Here is a 17,683-nt window from a genome sequence, read left to right on the forward strand (position 1 = left end):
ATCATTTTGTTCTATTGTCAATAGTTTTTGCAGCGCACGCAAAAATAGGTTTTCGATTTTACATCTTGTGTTACAAAATAGGATTTTTATTACGGATCCCTAATTTTGAAAAAAAACTTAGCCTTCCTCGATAAATGGACTACCCAACACTGAAAGAATCATTCAAATCGGACCAGTAGTACCAGAGATTAGTGCGTTCAAACAAACAAACAAACAAACACTGCAGCTTTATAATATTAGTATACATCAATTCATTTTTACAGAAATTAATGAAAGTACGATGAAATGCTCTTCATGACGTACGCATTGATGGCCGTTTTAAGGCAATTCCGCTAAAGAATGTTCAACCACATCTAACTGCACAAAAAAAATCTAATTGGGCTTTTAAATTACTGATTCTACCATATGTAAGCAAAAAATTGAGCTCGTGAGAAGAACATACCTACAAGAAACTCAACGGCCACTCTTTTCAATCAAATAGTGTTTTACAAGGGCTGTAATTAATATACATAATAAATCTGTAAGGTGCTGCATCCAATATATGAATCGTGTTTAAATAATATAAAATATTTCATAAAAAGTAATAAAGAATAAACTATAATATAAATCATCCTATATTGGATGCATCAAACTTTAGAACTTGTATTAATTCATTATTTGTGTAAGGATGCTTCGTGAACATGATGGTCGTGATTACTGTCATAATTAGTAATCGCATCCAACAAATACAATCACATAATAAACCTGTTTAATTATTAAAATTATTGCAGGCAAATGGTAACATAAAAGATCATGCAAGTTTTTTTTAATAAGAAATAGGAACAAGACGAACAAGACGTTCAACTGATGGTAAATAATACGCTCTGTTCAAAGCAGTGCCGCCCAGGATTCATCAAAAACCTAAAATTCAGAACAGCATCTCAATTGGGCTCGTCATTTTGGGACATAATATAAGGAGTCTTATTAGACCAGAAATTTCAATAGAGACTGCGCCCGTCAAACCGAAATACAATAAGGCTAAGCGTATGCTAAGACGCTTTTAATTTATCACAGAACAGTACTGATTTAGCAGGGCAGGGCAGGCGAGGCAGACATAGGCCACTCGAGTGTATGCTGGGACGCAGGAAGACACTTTTGCGTTGTCGTTTAAAAACATATTTGAATACATAGGGGCAGTTTCTTGGCAAGCTAAGGCGGTTGCAAGAGGTCGCTTCTAGGTTTGTGCTTCTGTGCTGCGTGGACCTGCGTCGTCTGCGTCTCAGTCTACGCTTAACCTAATGTTTGCACAGGTTTGATGGCAGAAAATATTGCTGATGTGGTACCCACCTAACCGTAAGTAAGAAGAAGCCCGGTAAATAAACTATATAAACTATATTATATATAGTATAGATTGAGCAATACAATAATCCTCAGGTAAGCCATGTTAATTAATAGCAAACCTTACAAATGAATTATTAGGTTAACCCAATGCTTAATTGGATCGGATTTTTAGCACGAGTTTACCGGCTTCGTTTACACTTGACACTAATAGGCGACTATGATAGCAATATTATACAAGTGGGTACTAACATGGCTACTACATTTGCGTGGAATTCGGTTACCCTTGGGAATCTCTTCATTACGGCGGGATAACGAGAACCAAACATCGTTTTCAGTACCCGTGACAACGTTTGCGCATAATTTGATGATGATATGAGAAGGTAAGGCGTGAAAATTTTATTTTTAATTTTTTGGCCACAATTTTTGTCCTCTACTTCTATATTGACAGTACTAACGCAATCAATAAATGCATTATTAAGTCTTCACGATTGATATATATATATATATTAAAAAGGTTATTTTTAGTTCATTATATTAATGAATATATGCTTAGTCTGACCATCAGATCTGTTACAAATGAGATACATTTTTATGACGATATTTTATCTTGATAAAACTTAAATGTATTTATTTACTATTAAGTATCAGCAATTAACAAAAAAAAGGATTCTATTAAAAAAGACTAGCTTCGGATTTAATGAAGACCGTAAATCTGTCTGGCCACGAATGGATGGGTTTACGTTTCCTTGGGAAACTTGTCACTGCTTGTTCTAAAAATTTCTTACTTCTTGCTTTCGTTTTGGCGTGTCGTTTAGAGTTCATGTTTCCTTAAGCTGACAATAATCTGTTATTATAAATTAAATGGGTTCAAATTCAACTCAACAGGTTCAGACCTGTGTTAGACGAGTGCTAGTTTTCCGCTCTCATAAAGACTAGAACATTGACTTCAAGCCAAGCTGGATAGTTCGTAACATGTGACCAAGAGCAGTCTTCACGGACGATTTAAGACAGTCAGTCTCTTTATACGCATTGTCTGAAATCATCACTTCTTTTACCCAAAATTGAAGCCCTGTGCCTTAATATGACTCCATCCAAACACATTTCCAACCATTCCTTTGGAGCTATAAGCGTGCACTTTGTTACTTTGCTTGTTTTAGTTCTCTTCAATTGTGATAATTTTCACTTGAAAAAAGGGTAATTCTTTAATTTTCACCCGCGTATCAGCAGCAAGCATTTTGATGGAGCCACTCTCTTTAAGTGTAGCGACCGATTTAAGGCATGTCCTGCATATAGACAATAAGTACCAAGCTTCAAGTCTTCTTTAATGATATGCGGATGAGTTGTAGCGCGAATCTTCGTTTTTCGATAAGATTGCATTTTACAGTCAAAATGGCTGTTGCGCAGATAACCATCGCAACAATATTGAATTTGTCCTCTGCCGTCTCGAGTATCCTACAAACTTTATATTGTAGTAATGGTAATTTTCTGTGGGGCCATCTTTGAATCAAAAAATGATGCCAAATTGGCTCTTTGCCACCCCGAGACCTTTGCAATGTTGTGAGACGTCGCAGTGTTGCAACAAAATTTGACCTGATGACGTCACTAAAATGGCAAACTGTTCCCTTCTCAAACAGCGGAGATTATCTATAAATCAATACGCTAAGAGTTTTTATTATTGCAGCAAGCGCAATATTCTGCAAGTATTTAAGTTCAGTATATAACAGTATGATCGGAACAAAGAACGTATAAAAAGCCTGCCAAGAACAAACGGCCGCATAAAATAGAAAACTGTAAAGTTTCAAGGCACCATTTTCCAATATGAAAGTTAGTTCCCGGCGCTCGAATGGCCGCTAATATTGTATCGACATCTGAAAATAAAGAAGAACGGCGCGCTGAAGTACCTAATTGTTGGCTGGAACTAAAGTTTTAAGTTTTCGGTCAAATAGGCCAAGTGTGATACGATTTGGAAACCTAGGTACCTCCAAAAATTGATCACGAATTATCGGTACACCAGGTCTTCTATAATTTAAAGTATATTCATGTTAGAGGTCCACATTTCTTTAACAAAAAATATTTTTAGGTATCATAAAATAAAGTAAATTCTCTACATCCAGCCAAGTGAGCAGGCGGTCCGAGGTTCAAGCCTCCTTCCGAGACGCTCCGCGCCTGTGTGCTACATTTTCGGCCTCCAAGGCCCCCCCGCAAGGCTTCGCTGTAATAGCCTTTAGGCCTATCAGCGCAGAGTAGGTTTTCAGTCGGTAGGGGGTGCTTACAGCCGAGTCCGAAATATGGGCCCGGCTACGGGGCCTTCAATACGTAAATGTAGTTTTCTCTTCTCGAAAAAAAAAATATTATGATCAATCAGGTCGTTTTTCTACATAATCTGCACAGCACAAAACAAAACAACATCATTCCATTCGTTTCCAAACTTACATCGCCGCACCCGCCCTTCTCCGAATCTGACAAAAGTATTCAACGTTGCGAAAAACCTCGGGGAAAAGTCAGCGGAAAAAAAGAGTTAAATGTCCCGGAAACGCGCCGAGTGCTCTGTCACCGCTTCCAAATGAGCGTAATTGTGCTGAATGGTACTGTAGCTGGGTTTTTATGTCTTCAAGTATAATAATTTTGCATTAGTACAGCGAAGTTTAATTACTTATATGTAAGGGGAGTTCTTTAAATTATCTAGGTTAATTTTTTAGGTTTCGTGAACGTTCGGTATAAAAACTTTGCCTTTTTAGACTTAGGCTCCGATACCAATCAATAGAATTAATATTTGAATGAATATAAAACGTTTTCATTGAAACGTTCAATGGCAAAATAATAAATATGATAAATGATAATGATATATGGATTGATTCTGTAAAATTATAATTATGTAAAATCTATAAAATAAATTACATATAAAATGAAAAAGAATAAAAATTTTATGTTAAAGTCCAGTTGTATACTTCCAGTTGTAAAAACTGGAAACTTAATTAGGTTCTTTGTACATGCAATTGAGTAAGTAAAAGCATTATTCTTTTCATATTTTAAGCTGATAATTTTAGTTACTTTTTTAGTCAGCCTGAGCTTGTTTCTTATTTCTGATAAGTCTTCTAATACTCAGGTCCATCGTACTTACATCATGATAGAAATAAAAGCCCTTACTGAGAGGCGCACTGGGTCTAGTAATCTGCCCGACCACCTCTTTCCATGCGGAACACTGATAACACAACCACATTGTGCAACCAATGCAAATTAAAAAAAAAACTCGCCTGCAGCAAAGACCGTTTTTTCATAAATAACAGAACAAAAAGGCATCTGCCGACGACACCCGCTATCGATTGCAGAACGGGGTGGCCTGTTCCGTGGGGTATTTAAATGGCATCGTCGTTAAATAAAATACTATAAGTATTTTATTTCTCAGATGAAAACACGTGTTTTAAACTGAAATTTTACATTGTTTGAAATAAGAACACTAGGTATATATTCAACTCGACCCTTTGTTGTCTTTGCAAAGTTTTCTGGGGACTAAGGTTGTTAAATTAACAATAACAACTGGTCAATTCAACAATTATCAATAACAAGGTCAACAACATTTTTTTACGATTTTTGCGTTATATTATATTTATTTACCATAGGACTATAACATAAAATATTGCAACAATACTTGACAAACGTCATGATTCTACATCAGTTCGTTAAAGGGGCTTTGACATGGGGAGAAGAACTATTAAGAAACCGGTGACCTGCACAGAACCAGACAGAACCATGTATCATTATTGTCTATATAGTTTACTTATAGTAATACATCTATGTCAAAGAGGAATTAATTATATTTTCACTTCTCATGCTTTGAAATTGCTTATTTGTGCACGATATAGGCTGCACAAAATTGATTATTGTGCGCAAGTGCACAAAAGTATCTACTCATAAATGTATCTATATTAAGGCAAAGAAAATGAGCTACACAGCCAAACACAATAAAAAGTTCAGAGATAGAATTTGCTATTTTATAATATTTACTTGCCTCATGTGTTTTTTAAGACATAAAAGATATTGAAATTTTAATTAAAATACGGTAGGTTATTTAATTAATTAAAAAAAATATATATTACAAAATTAATTTAATAGTAGGCTGTATAGGTCTGGAGCCCAAGCCTAATGTAATAAATGTCGTAAGATTAAAAAAAAAAGTGGCGGGAAACAGGTATTGTTTTTTTGGTGTGTTTATTAATTTCTTCAAATTTGCTAAAATTATTAAAAATGTCCATGTTATGCTACAGTTTTATTTCCTCGTAATCGAAATGAAAAGCTGAGTTTATAACTCGTCCACAAAACAATTTTATCCTCGACATTACTATCAGTCTCGGATAAAAATGGATCGTTTTGTGCACTCGTTATAAAATCTACTATTATTTAATTTGTGCTCAGGAGTTCTAGTATTATAAACGATATGTCCTAAATATTATTAAAGATTCAAACCATTCAAAAGCATTTCGAACAACACAAGCGGAAAAATTTACTTTAGAGATGATCGCGAAAGACAGATTGAAATTAATAGAAGTAATGTGACTATTATTCTCGCCGCTCTGTACAAAGGCGCAAAACAACAATAACAAGAAGGGCCGAGGTATTCCAATTATTTCCTATAATGTTTATTATTATCTTAATATATTATATACATCCAGTGTCCTGATGTTTGTTTCCAGTAAACTCCTAAACTAAAAAACGGATTTGAATGGGGATTACTTCATGGAGTGCAGTTTAGGCTAACTTGAGACATAGGATAGTTTTTATTTCGATTCGGACACATAATTATTTTTATTTTCAATATTTGTTTTGTATGGACATACTTTCTATGAGAGAATTTAGTGACGCACGGATTGACAGTTCCACTGTAAAATACTCGTTATTTCAATAAAACAACAGACAGCATTTTTTTACCAAATAATTCGTGATGTTTAAATGAAATAGTATTGTATAAAATATAAATTAATGTTAAAATAAAACACTTTTCAAAAGATTACAACGTGTGTAATTGTAATTGTGTTTTTAAATTACGTAGATTTTGTGTAAAAGTTACTAAATTTTTATTATTATTTTGGTAACCCGACGTTTCGGGACTTTTGCAGATCACGTTTTCAGGGGACTGTTCATTTCAATGTGTAACACTCGTTCATCAAAGAAAATACTATATTGAAGTTATAAGTGAGGTATTGTTCACTCGATTGTATCGTGCGTGAGTTCTATCGTGCAGCTATGTGAGTTCGACGGCGAGAACTGTTTACCAGTGGGATGATGCCGGCTTCATTATGTCGGCGCCTTTTTCTGCCGCTAAGCAGTAATGAGTAAGCATTATGATTACAGGTGACGAGTGCAATTGTGGTGGCGCTCAGAATTTTTGGGTTTTTCAAGAATCCTCTGCGGTACTGGCTTGTTATGGGCAGGGCGTATCAATTACTACCAGCTGAACGTTCTGCTCGTCTCGTCCCTTATTGTCATAAAAAAACTTAAATTTGTATAAAATTTTAATGTTTTTTATTTATTTATTATGGAAAATGAGGACAAACGAGCGTACGGGTCGCCTGGTGTTAAGTGATCACTACCGCCCACATTCTCTTGCAACACCAGATGAGCCAAAGGAGCATTGCCGGCCTTTAAGGAAGCTGTACGACCCGAAAACACCGCACAAGGAAGCTCATTCCACACCTTTGTAGTCCGTGGAAGAAAGCTCCTTGAAAACCGCACTGTGAAGGACCGCCACACATCCGGATGGTGCGGATGATATTCTTATTTGTGGCGTGTAGTGTGAAGGTGGAATTCGGCGCCCATGTTCATGGCCGAGTGGTTATTATGCGTTTCCTTATACAGCAACCAGTGGCGATTCACCACTAAATTTGTTTCATTCCATCTATATTCTGTATCTAAATCCGGAATCATTTTGTGAATCTTTTTATTTTCTTCAATGCGAGTACCACAGATGTATTCCCTCGTAATCCTGTTCATTGGAAAATCATCGAAATGTAATTTTTACTTGATTTATCTTTCCAAATATTTTTTTTTATGAAAATAAGGGACGAGACGAGCAACACGTTCAGCTGATGGTAATTCATACGCCCTGCTAATTACAATGCAGTGCCGATCAGGATTCTTGATAAACCCTAAAAATACTGAGCGGCACTACAAGTGCGCTCGTCACCTTGAGACATAAGATGTTTAGTCTTATTTGCCCAGTAATTTCACTAGCTACGGCGCCCTTCAGACCGAAACACAGTAATGCTTACACATTACTGCTTCACGGCAGAAATAGGCGCCGATTTGGTACCAATAATGTAGCCGGCATCCTGTGCAAAGGAGCCTCCCACTGGTATACTTCCCTGCCCCTCTATGTAACAATCCATTTAAAACACGCGTTTTAATTTAAAAGTATTCAATTTAAATTTACTACCTTCAGCAACCATACAAAATTAACAATCGACTAAGGTATAACTTTGGATTATTTGAATATTTAAGAAACTATAGGAAGGACTTTATCTCGCCCAACAAAAGCACTCTAGAACCTGTAAAGGCTATATTGAAAGAGTAAACACATTTTCGGCGACATTGTCCCACGTACGCCGCGCCGTACCTGCCTTCAACACTGTCTCGTATATTTTACAGGGTAAAAGCTTTCTGAAATTGGTATTTTTTTTATGAGATAGATATTTTTAGAAATAATTTTGAAAAAAGATCTGCATAGATCTATAGTTATTTTACTTTACTACGTTAGCCGAGATTTGATAAATCTTATGAAATGTCTCGTAAGAGTAACATTACCACTAACGTGAAAAGCGTCGCTTATCGTCGCGTCCACTGGTTATATGGTACGGAGAAAATCGATAAAAATAATTATTGGGATTGTATTGATTTTGTATTTCCCTATCATCTCTCGGCGGCCAGAGTTTACGTAAAAGACCTCCGAGGTCAGGCTTACATGTACGCAAGCCAAAATTTTCCAGCTTCAACCCCAGAAAAAACTTGGAATATATTATCATACTGTATATTTTCATTCAGATATTTCCTCTATAAATCTTATTTTTACTGTTTACAACAGTGCGATGGTTCTTGGACTTCTGGATGGACTTCTTTTACTAAATTTCTAAGCAATATAGACGTGTCAAAGAACGGATCGCCAGTCTCATTGCGTAATGTGTGTGCGTGTAGAAAATAAAGCCATAATATGTGACAGGCTTTTGTGCACGAGTGTTTCGCTCACTTGGCTTTCTTGTCGCTCTTTATATCTGTGGTAGAGGTAGTTAATTCATTCATTCATCATCGGTGGGAAGACGTCCACTGCTGGACAAAGGCCTCCCCCAAAGGTCTCCACGACGATCGGTCCTGTGCTGCCCTCATCCAACGTATTCCGGCGATCTTGACCAGATCGTCGGTCTATCTTGTGGGGGGCCTACCAACACTGCGTCTTCCGGTATGTGGTCGCCATTCGAGGACTTTTCTGAACCAACGGCTATGTGTCCGTCGAACTATGTGCCCAGCCCACTGCCACTTCAGTTTCGCAGTCATTTGGGCTATGTCAGCGAGTTAGGTTCTCCTACGGATCTCTTCATTTCAGATTCGATCTCGCAGGGAGATTCCGAACATAGTCCTCTCCATTGCCCTCTGAGCCACCATGAGCTTTCTCATCAGGCAATAGAGACAGTTATTGGGAGGGAAATGTTGAGGTAGTCTGATGGATCTATGTACTAAAAAGATGTCAGGAGTACCAACAATAAGGCAGCTTTAATTCTACTACATTTACTTAGGATGAGGCGAGTGGAAAAAAAAAGTATTTAAGGACTATTGGAATTGGACTAAATCTGTGATCAAATGAAGTTATGTATGTAAGAACATTAATTCTATTAATTACTATCATTTATAGTATAATATTCTAGTTTAAACTAATTTGACGTTTTCTAAGCATAAAGGAGCCCCTTAGCAAACCGCCGCCCTACTCTAAACTCCCAAAAGAAAACCATCGAAATCTTTCAAACCGAAGCCCAATATTTTAATGAGCACAAGTTCAGACATGAAGTGCACTCGCTTGTTCATATTCGACGAGGCAAAGTTAATAAGAGCGAACTTCGGCAATTTATATTAACTCGGCACATGAGATTCGAAGTTCATAAACTGGAAGATTTAGCGCCGTTCAAGAAGAAACAACGCTGTAGCTAATATTGCGTTACGTATCAAATATTGTAGATAGGCGAAAATCACAAGAATGTACAATAACCAAATAGACTCACAATCGCCTATTAAAAGGTCGTCAAAAAATGTCCGAACGGCGTTGTTTATACGTATAAATGAACTTATATAGATAATATTATAACATTCATTGAAAATAACTCCCTATTTCTTGGTAATATTCAAAATCTATTTGTATATGCTCATAAGAAGTACTATCACTATGTCACGCGCTAGACGGACGCGTACACGAAGCAAGATGATTATGCAAATGAAAAGTAATTCTTTAGCAAAATGACAAATAAAAAACGTCAAGTTACAATTTACAAGTTACAATTTTGTTAATATACGACTCCTTTTTATGTTCGGATGGACAGCTATTTGTTCAGTTTACACTGAACACTTTGTGATTGCGTGGCGTTGTATTCAAAGCGCGGTCGAAATATAACTGAAAAAAACTCTGCCTAATAGATGTGTAGGCAGACTTTTTGCTTCAGAATATTTTTGAGAGCTGAGTCTAGTTGTTTATTGTACTTCAATGAGTCAAAGTCGAAAATCAATAATTCGTTCTGGTCGAAAAATGACACAAAGCCGAAATTACGTATGCCAATTACTATTACACTTTGGTAGAAATGGCAAGTTCACTGCATCTCTGCCAAATCAATATTTTTTCAGCTTCAGCATTTAACAAAATATTAATATAATTGTATCAGTCCAAGGTAAACATCTTTGCTTATAGTTCAGCAATGCCAAAATGACAAAACACAAAACATAACATATAAGTGTTAAGTTACTGAAGGAGAAGGAGAGGGAGGAACGCAGAAGTCGCGGGCAGAAACTAGGAACAACAAATAGCAAAACGACCCGCTATACAGTAATAAAAGAAAACAGGGCAATCATCCAATAAATCTATTAAAAACATATAGCCATTGTCAGTCAGGATGTTTGGTGTCCATCAGAGCCGACAACCAACGAACAATTTGCATTCCCGCACGAAGCTGCTGCCAGCTCGCGTGAGCTCAGGCAATCATTCCTTCAACTTGGAAGCTGTCACAACTTCAACCGCCCCGCGCTCTACTGGCGAATAGTTTTATCCTACGACGTGCATTTATTCCGCGACTTTATTTTTGTTGATTTTAGAATCAAACCCGTAAGCTCCTTCTACACCAATAAAAGATCCTTTACATAAAGATTGATGGAAATTTTTACCAGTAGGAGGCTTCTTTGCACCGGATTCCGGCTAGATTATGGGTACCACAACAGCACCTATTTCTGCCGTGAAGCAGTAATGTGTAAGCATTACTGTGTTTCGGTCTGAAGGGCACCGCAACTTGTGAAATTACTGGGCAAATTAAAAGAATTAACATGTTATGTCTCAAGGTGACGAGCGCAGTTGTAGTGCCGGTCAGAATTGTTGGGTTTTTGAATATGCTCAGGATGAGCGGCACTGTATTCTTCTGGGCAAGGCATATCAATAATCATCAGTTGAACGTCCTGCTCGCCTCGTCTCTTATTTTCATAAAAAAAATATAGAGTACTGTTCTCATCTGTGTAGCCCAGTATCAGCTCGAAACATTTAACCGCGTGCAACGCAGAGCTTCCAGAATAGTCGGGAAGTCTTTGAAAGGCTCGATCAGTTGGCACTGCGTAGTTTCATTTCTTAATGGTGTGTCATTTAAATTCTAATGGGTAGTGGTCCCAAGACGTAATCGATCCATGTCGCCCAACCTATTCCGTCGTCGCACCACAGGCCCTAACTTAACTATCCTCCTCACTATCTGGATGTGTGGCGTTCCTCCACAGTTCGGTTTTCCAGGAATTTTCATCCACGTACAATCAAGCTGTTGAATGAGCTTACTTGCGCCGTGTTCCAAGGGTATAACACGATACGATATTACCTTCAAAAAAGAGCACACCTATCTAAAGATCGGTAGCGCTCCTGTGATTCCTCTGGTGTTGCAAGAGAGTATAGGCTGCGCTGACCACTTCCCATCAGGTGACCCTGACGACCCGTACGCACGTTTGTCCTTGTCTACTATAAAATAATTATTACTCAAATGTAATTACAATAATTTAATAGGTAACGTAACACGTCCCACCGACGTAGGAGGCAATAAGCTCCGTGAAAGCCGACCCGCGGGCTGTATGAAGATAAAGCGAGCAATTCTTCACCCAGATCCCGTGTCTTGCGCTATTTCTTGTACAAATTAGAGGGAATATTATCTCGGGTAAATTTATACAAATTCTCGCTTCGGGCTTCATTTTATCACAAACTTATGTTTACATAGTTGGTGGGATTTAGGTGCAATTTTCAGGCGGTGACTTCGAACCAGTGGTGGCATTTTCGACTGAATGGATTTAATATCGCTTGCAACTGCCGCATTGCTTTATCAACGAAGAAGTCTTCTACATTTTATTTGTTGAAAATATTATTCAGTCGCCATGAGGCTTGGATTTATGGTCGGTATACAACTAGTCTTTATTGATTACTTAGCCGTGATGTCATTCAGTCTAATTGGTATTTTTGGTAACATGCTCCAATGTCGTGTTTCACACTTTTATTTCATTGAATAAAGTATTTTCTTTAATTAACGCGAGTGTTTCACATTTAAACAAAATACTTTTTAAAGGATTAAAAAGCGTGCAATTGTACCCATGCTTTCACATTAGGTTATTGCGTAAAATTGCGGTGTATTGCGTTACTTAGTTTTATTAAATCCCTGTGACCTTTTCAGAGCACGTTTTCGAGAGCATCCCTGAAGAGAAAACCTAATGTAAAAACAATATCGTATTATTCTCTAAATAAAGTATTTTTTTAGAATCCTTTCATCGTAATTTTTAAAGCAATCTTTTGATTTTTCATATTGTCATCATGCCCATTCCTTTCCTAGTAAAAATCAGTTATTGTATTATATAAATAGAGGTAAACAAGTTAGCGTTAAAAATTAACTCAGTAATTGTAACATTTAAAGCACTTGCTCTTTTTAAATACGATCTAGGAATTACAACTTCTTTTAAAAAGCTCTTTCTCAAGGCGACAGTGGTGTATACAGTATACCCTATGCATTATAAAGACAATCGGCCGTACAAATAAATTTGGTATAACGTTATACCTGAGAATCAACCAAAATGAATATGCAAAATGTTGACTATATCGCTGACAATACAATGATAATTCGTGTCATTATTCTAAGATTCTGAAGTTTTCCGAATGTCAAGTCACCTTGGAAACAATCGCGGGAAACATGATACGAAAACCGGAAAAAGCCAATCATAAGCAAAATGTATTTTTGTATTCATTTTGCATATTATTTTTAATTTAAGTATTTATTTACATATATGTACTTCGATTTCAATCACATTTATTTACCCACCAAACGTTACGTTTAGCCTACCTACTTATAATCTAACCCCCTTATTCATAATAGTCTGCTAACTTAAAGCATTGCTAATTCTCACTCTGTCTTCTTCTATTGACCTAGGTCAGAATGAGAAAAAACACTCCTTAGCGGCTGTTTTAAGTTAGCGGACAATTATGAATAAGGGGGTATTGGTATACAAACATAATACAAAAAATGTTTTTTAAAATGGTTTATTCTAAGGTATAACTTTATACCAAGTTTAATTGTAAGGCCGTTTATATATATTTTTGTATGTGACTGAATCTTGGCCGAATCACAGACTGTAATACTTGAACACATAATCAAAGACTGATGATAATATTTTCATGACATTGAGACTTGCTGATCGGGATAGCTAAAAACACATCGACACGGACGTGATATAAGAAGAAATCGAGACTTTTAATTCACCATTATCATCAACAGCCAGAAGACGTCCACTGCTGGACAAAGGCCGCTCCCGAAGATTTCCACCACGATCGGTCCTGCGTTGCCCTCATCCAACGTATTCCGGCTTGACCAGATCGTCGGTCCATCTTGTGGAGGGCATACCAACAATGCGTCGTCCGGTAAGTGGTCCCCATTCGAGGACTTTATTGCCCCAACGGCCATCTGTCCGTCGAAATATGTGCCCTGCCCACTGCCACTTCAGTTTAATTAGTAATTCATATGAGGTTTTTTTTATAAATTCAAGTTTAGAAAAACAAAACATACGCATTCAAAAGTAAAGTAACAGTAAGTAAATGCATATATGAAGAGTTCGTTCTAGAGTGCGTAAAGCGCACAGATTAATTATTATTAATAAAAAATCTCTTTCATTGTATTAGATTAGATTTTTAAACAATATAAATAAAGTAAATAAAACGTGACAATAAATCGAACAGACAGCTTAAATAACGTGGACACTCAACTGGAAAATGCACAAAGAGTACACACAGCGGTGGGGAAACGTAATAGGTACCTAACCTAATAACAGCTTTAACTAAGAGCTACATACCTTTTGACGTATTAAGAGTCTAGAGCTGTTTATGTAATTGAAGGTTGGAAAGGGGGGGATACCATTAGGATATTTAATCCATAAAGATATAAAACAACTATCGTAAGTAACGGATCAAAGATAGACGGTGGAATCCACTTATTTGAAATAACGAATGATATCGTTTTTGTGTAAACAGCTATTACATTACCGCTTTACGATTGCCAATAATTATATGTCATCCTTAAGATCAGAAAAATCAACTTTCATCCATAATTTCAACGACTGTGTTACGAATTTTAACATCCCAAGAAAAGTGCTCAATGCCGCTAAAGAGGTTTTCACTTCATATAATGATAAGGCTTAATGACTTATTTGTGTAAATAGGTTTTATATTACCGCTTTTACTTAACTGCCATTTTTTTTAAGTATTAAAATGCTTACCCTTAAGAGATATGCAGACATATACTGTCGCGGACTTTTTTGTAGACCTATAATAAGATACACGATTCCATCATACATTACTTCGTTATATTTGACAGCTTATATTTTTTCGACACCTCTAACAAATATCGTTAGTGTATACAAATATGTGTACAAAAACTTAACAAATTATATACTAAAACCAGCCTCGAGAGCCACGCTATCTATTTGTGAAAACAGCACGAGAATCGGTGCAGTAGTTTTTGAGTTTATCGCAAACCGGCAGACAGACGGCGCTGTGGCGTAGTGATATCTAAATAGGGACGCTTCCTCCGCCCCCACTGCACCATCTCTTCCCACTTCTATCGGCTGTCTTGTTCGAGATTCTTTTATGTATGCATATATGTACCCTAATATAATATGCCACATACAAAAGAAGATTCACACAGCCATTCGCCGTTATTCGCAGATCAAAATAAAAACTTTAATATGAACAATGAATATAGCAAACAATAATAATCAATAAAAACCACTCATTGTCAAGTCTCGCTAATTTATAAAGGCCTTGTAATTAGTTCGTATGTATATGCCCGTTTATTTTTGCTGGCACGTTCCCAATAGCACTTAAAGTGGCTTCTACAGTGCCTTCCCCGTCTCTGTGGTTGGCAACATTACTCTGAGAATGAATCCTATCTCGTTATGCTGCCCTAGTACACTATCGACCTGGGATTTAATCTCATTAGGTGGAAAATGTTTCACTATCTCCGCAACATTATATATTATACATTAGACTTCTTTCCCATCGCGATCCCAACGGAAATCTTCAAAATATTACAGATATAATGTAATCGGTCGATATAAGCATTGGAGCTATATTTAACAATAATTGACATTTCTCGGTCCAATTCGGCGTAATGGAGATCTTTAATCAACTATATCGTGCCCTATAAAATATATCAAAAGAACAGCGGGGTGCTAACAAGCGTCTCCGAGTATTGTAATAAAATACATTAGAGAAAGGGAAACAGGGTATATATGCATACATATATTATAAATGACGTCATACAATTGATGTGATTGCATATTCCATGGTTTCACCTTTGTAAGTTTTATTTTCATTTACTTTTAATAATAAAATATTCCAGTGAAAAATATTTAGGGAAAGGTTGTCCTAAGAGAATTAGCATAATTGCACACAAATCTGGCGTAAAGTAGGGTCTTTTTACAGACCAAGTTTCGTAGAGACCTCGCTCTTCTACCGCATTTTTCACGGGCAGTGAACAGTTGTGAAACCCCAATCCTGCTGCCAAATTCCACTGACATGAGCGGTCATCCACTGACCCGTAAGTTCGTATGTCCTTCTATCTTATATATATATAAATATATAATGAAAATGGTCTATGTTTGAGGATGAATCACGCCAAAACCACTGATCGTATCGACATTAGACTATCCTAGATGGTTTATGGCTACTTATTTTTTATTGTATTTGTAATAAGATGAATAAAATTTAATTTATTTCCTTTTAAAATTCGCCCATCGAAGCGTGCGGTAACGGCTAGTTCTACTATATTATGCCACAACTTGCAAATTACATAATTCTCGCTTTTATTACTCATTTTTTACGGTCCGACCGTCAAACTTTTTTATGAAGCTGTGCCCGCAACTTCTTCAGAGTGAACTTAAATCTACATATTTTGTTATTGAGCCTAGGCCGGTTGCTATCATCTTCTTGTCAATGAAACGTTTAATTAATGTATGCAAAAAAATAACTCATCAATCTAGAGTATCGATCTGGTGCAAAAATAATTAAAAATAATTCGAGGGTCGAGCCCTAGAGTTACAATATATTAGCGTATAGATGAACAAATCGTGCAACAGAGAAGTAAATGCTTAAAAGAGATACAGCAAGGAAGAAAAGGTAAGCATATTTATTCTTACTGTAACCAATTTTGATTGACAGTTCGTAAACATAAGCTGCTTCTACGGGCAGGACACATAACACGCCTGCAAGATCAAAGGTGGACAAAAAGAGTGACAGAATAGAGGGGGCCAGTGGGCAAAAGAAAGAAAGGGAGACCTTGCAACAGATGGGAGGCTGAAATTAAACACACAACGGGTCCAAACTGGATACAAATAACGCAATCCAGAGAAAACTGGCTCAATTTGGAGGAGGCCTTTACTTGCAGAGAGGTTCTTGCAGAATAAAACGCATCAAAATTAATTCCTTGTTATTGAACTATCATAATAATTAAATTAACTAACTTACTTCTTAATCTCTTTCTTATTGATACTGATAAAACTAATCAACTTTGTAAATAGCATTTCTGAATAAAAGGCTTTTTTGTATTATTTTATTTTATTAATTTAAACATAAGCTGCTTAGTATTTTGAATATTAAACCTCTCGTTAACGCACCCATTAACAAATTTAAATTGCTCAAGCATCAGTCTTAAATCTCCCTTTAATGTGAAGAAATTTGTCCTTAAAAAAGGGAAGCTAAAAAACCTTTTAAAATATGATGACGTTTTAAATAACATTTAATAGTTTGCAATCAAAGCTCAGATCTTGGTATAATTCATCCACCTGTGCCCGCAATATAAACAATTATCGTTTCGATCCTTAATTTTACTTAATTCAACGTACGCACTCTTAATATTTAATATGATCGCGTGTAATTGAACAAAGGCACACAATATTCTATAAAATAAATCACACTAGCGTCCCGCACGGCTGCGCCCTCGTATACGAGGTGCACCCCTTGCATTTGTACAGAGGGTGCATTATTGATTCTGGTGTGCTCGCTGTTTTATCTGCGTAACAATTATTATAGCTATTATTCTTTTTACTTTTGATGTGGTAAAAGGCGCACAATAAAGCGACGTATCGTCATACACGCTTAAATTCACCAGAGAAGCCTTCCTTTGCAAAGGATGCCGGCTAGATTATGGACACCACAACGGCGCCTAATTCGGTCGTGAAACAGTAATGTGTAAACATTACTGGGTTTCAGTTTGAAGGGCGCCACTGCTAGTGAGATTACTGGGCAAATGCGACTTGACAACTTATGTCTCAATGTAACGAGCGCAATTGTAGTGCCTCTCAGAATTTTTGGGTTTTTCAAGAATCTTGAGCGGCACTACATTGTAATGGGCATGGCGTATCAATTACCATCAGCTGAAGGTCCTGCTTGTCTCGTCCCTTATTTTCATTTAAAATAAAACTCACTGCTCGTGGCGATGTCGTGCAGCGGTTCCATACTTAACCAAAGGGGAAACATTAAAATCCATTTTTTCCAACTTTCTTAAAACAATAACACACTATTATGAAGGCACTGTGAAAGTTATAGTATAAATGCAAAAAA

General features: G+C 36.6%; 1 protein-coding gene across 4 annotated transcripts in view; it reads right to left on the reverse strand.

The window, feature by feature from the left end:
• Positions 1 to 17,683, reverse strand: part of LOC126967618 (focal adhesion kinase 1) — a 188,438-nt gene that overhangs the window by 102,513 nt on the left and 68,242 nt on the right. The window lies entirely within an intron of this gene.

The sequence above is a fragment of the Leptidea sinapis genome, chromosome 13 (genome assembly GCF_905404315.1).
Source record: "Leptidea sinapis chromosome 13, ilLepSina1.1, whole genome shotgun sequence".
Taxonomy (NCBI): domain Eukaryota; kingdom Metazoa; phylum Arthropoda; class Insecta; order Lepidoptera; family Pieridae; genus Leptidea; species Leptidea sinapis.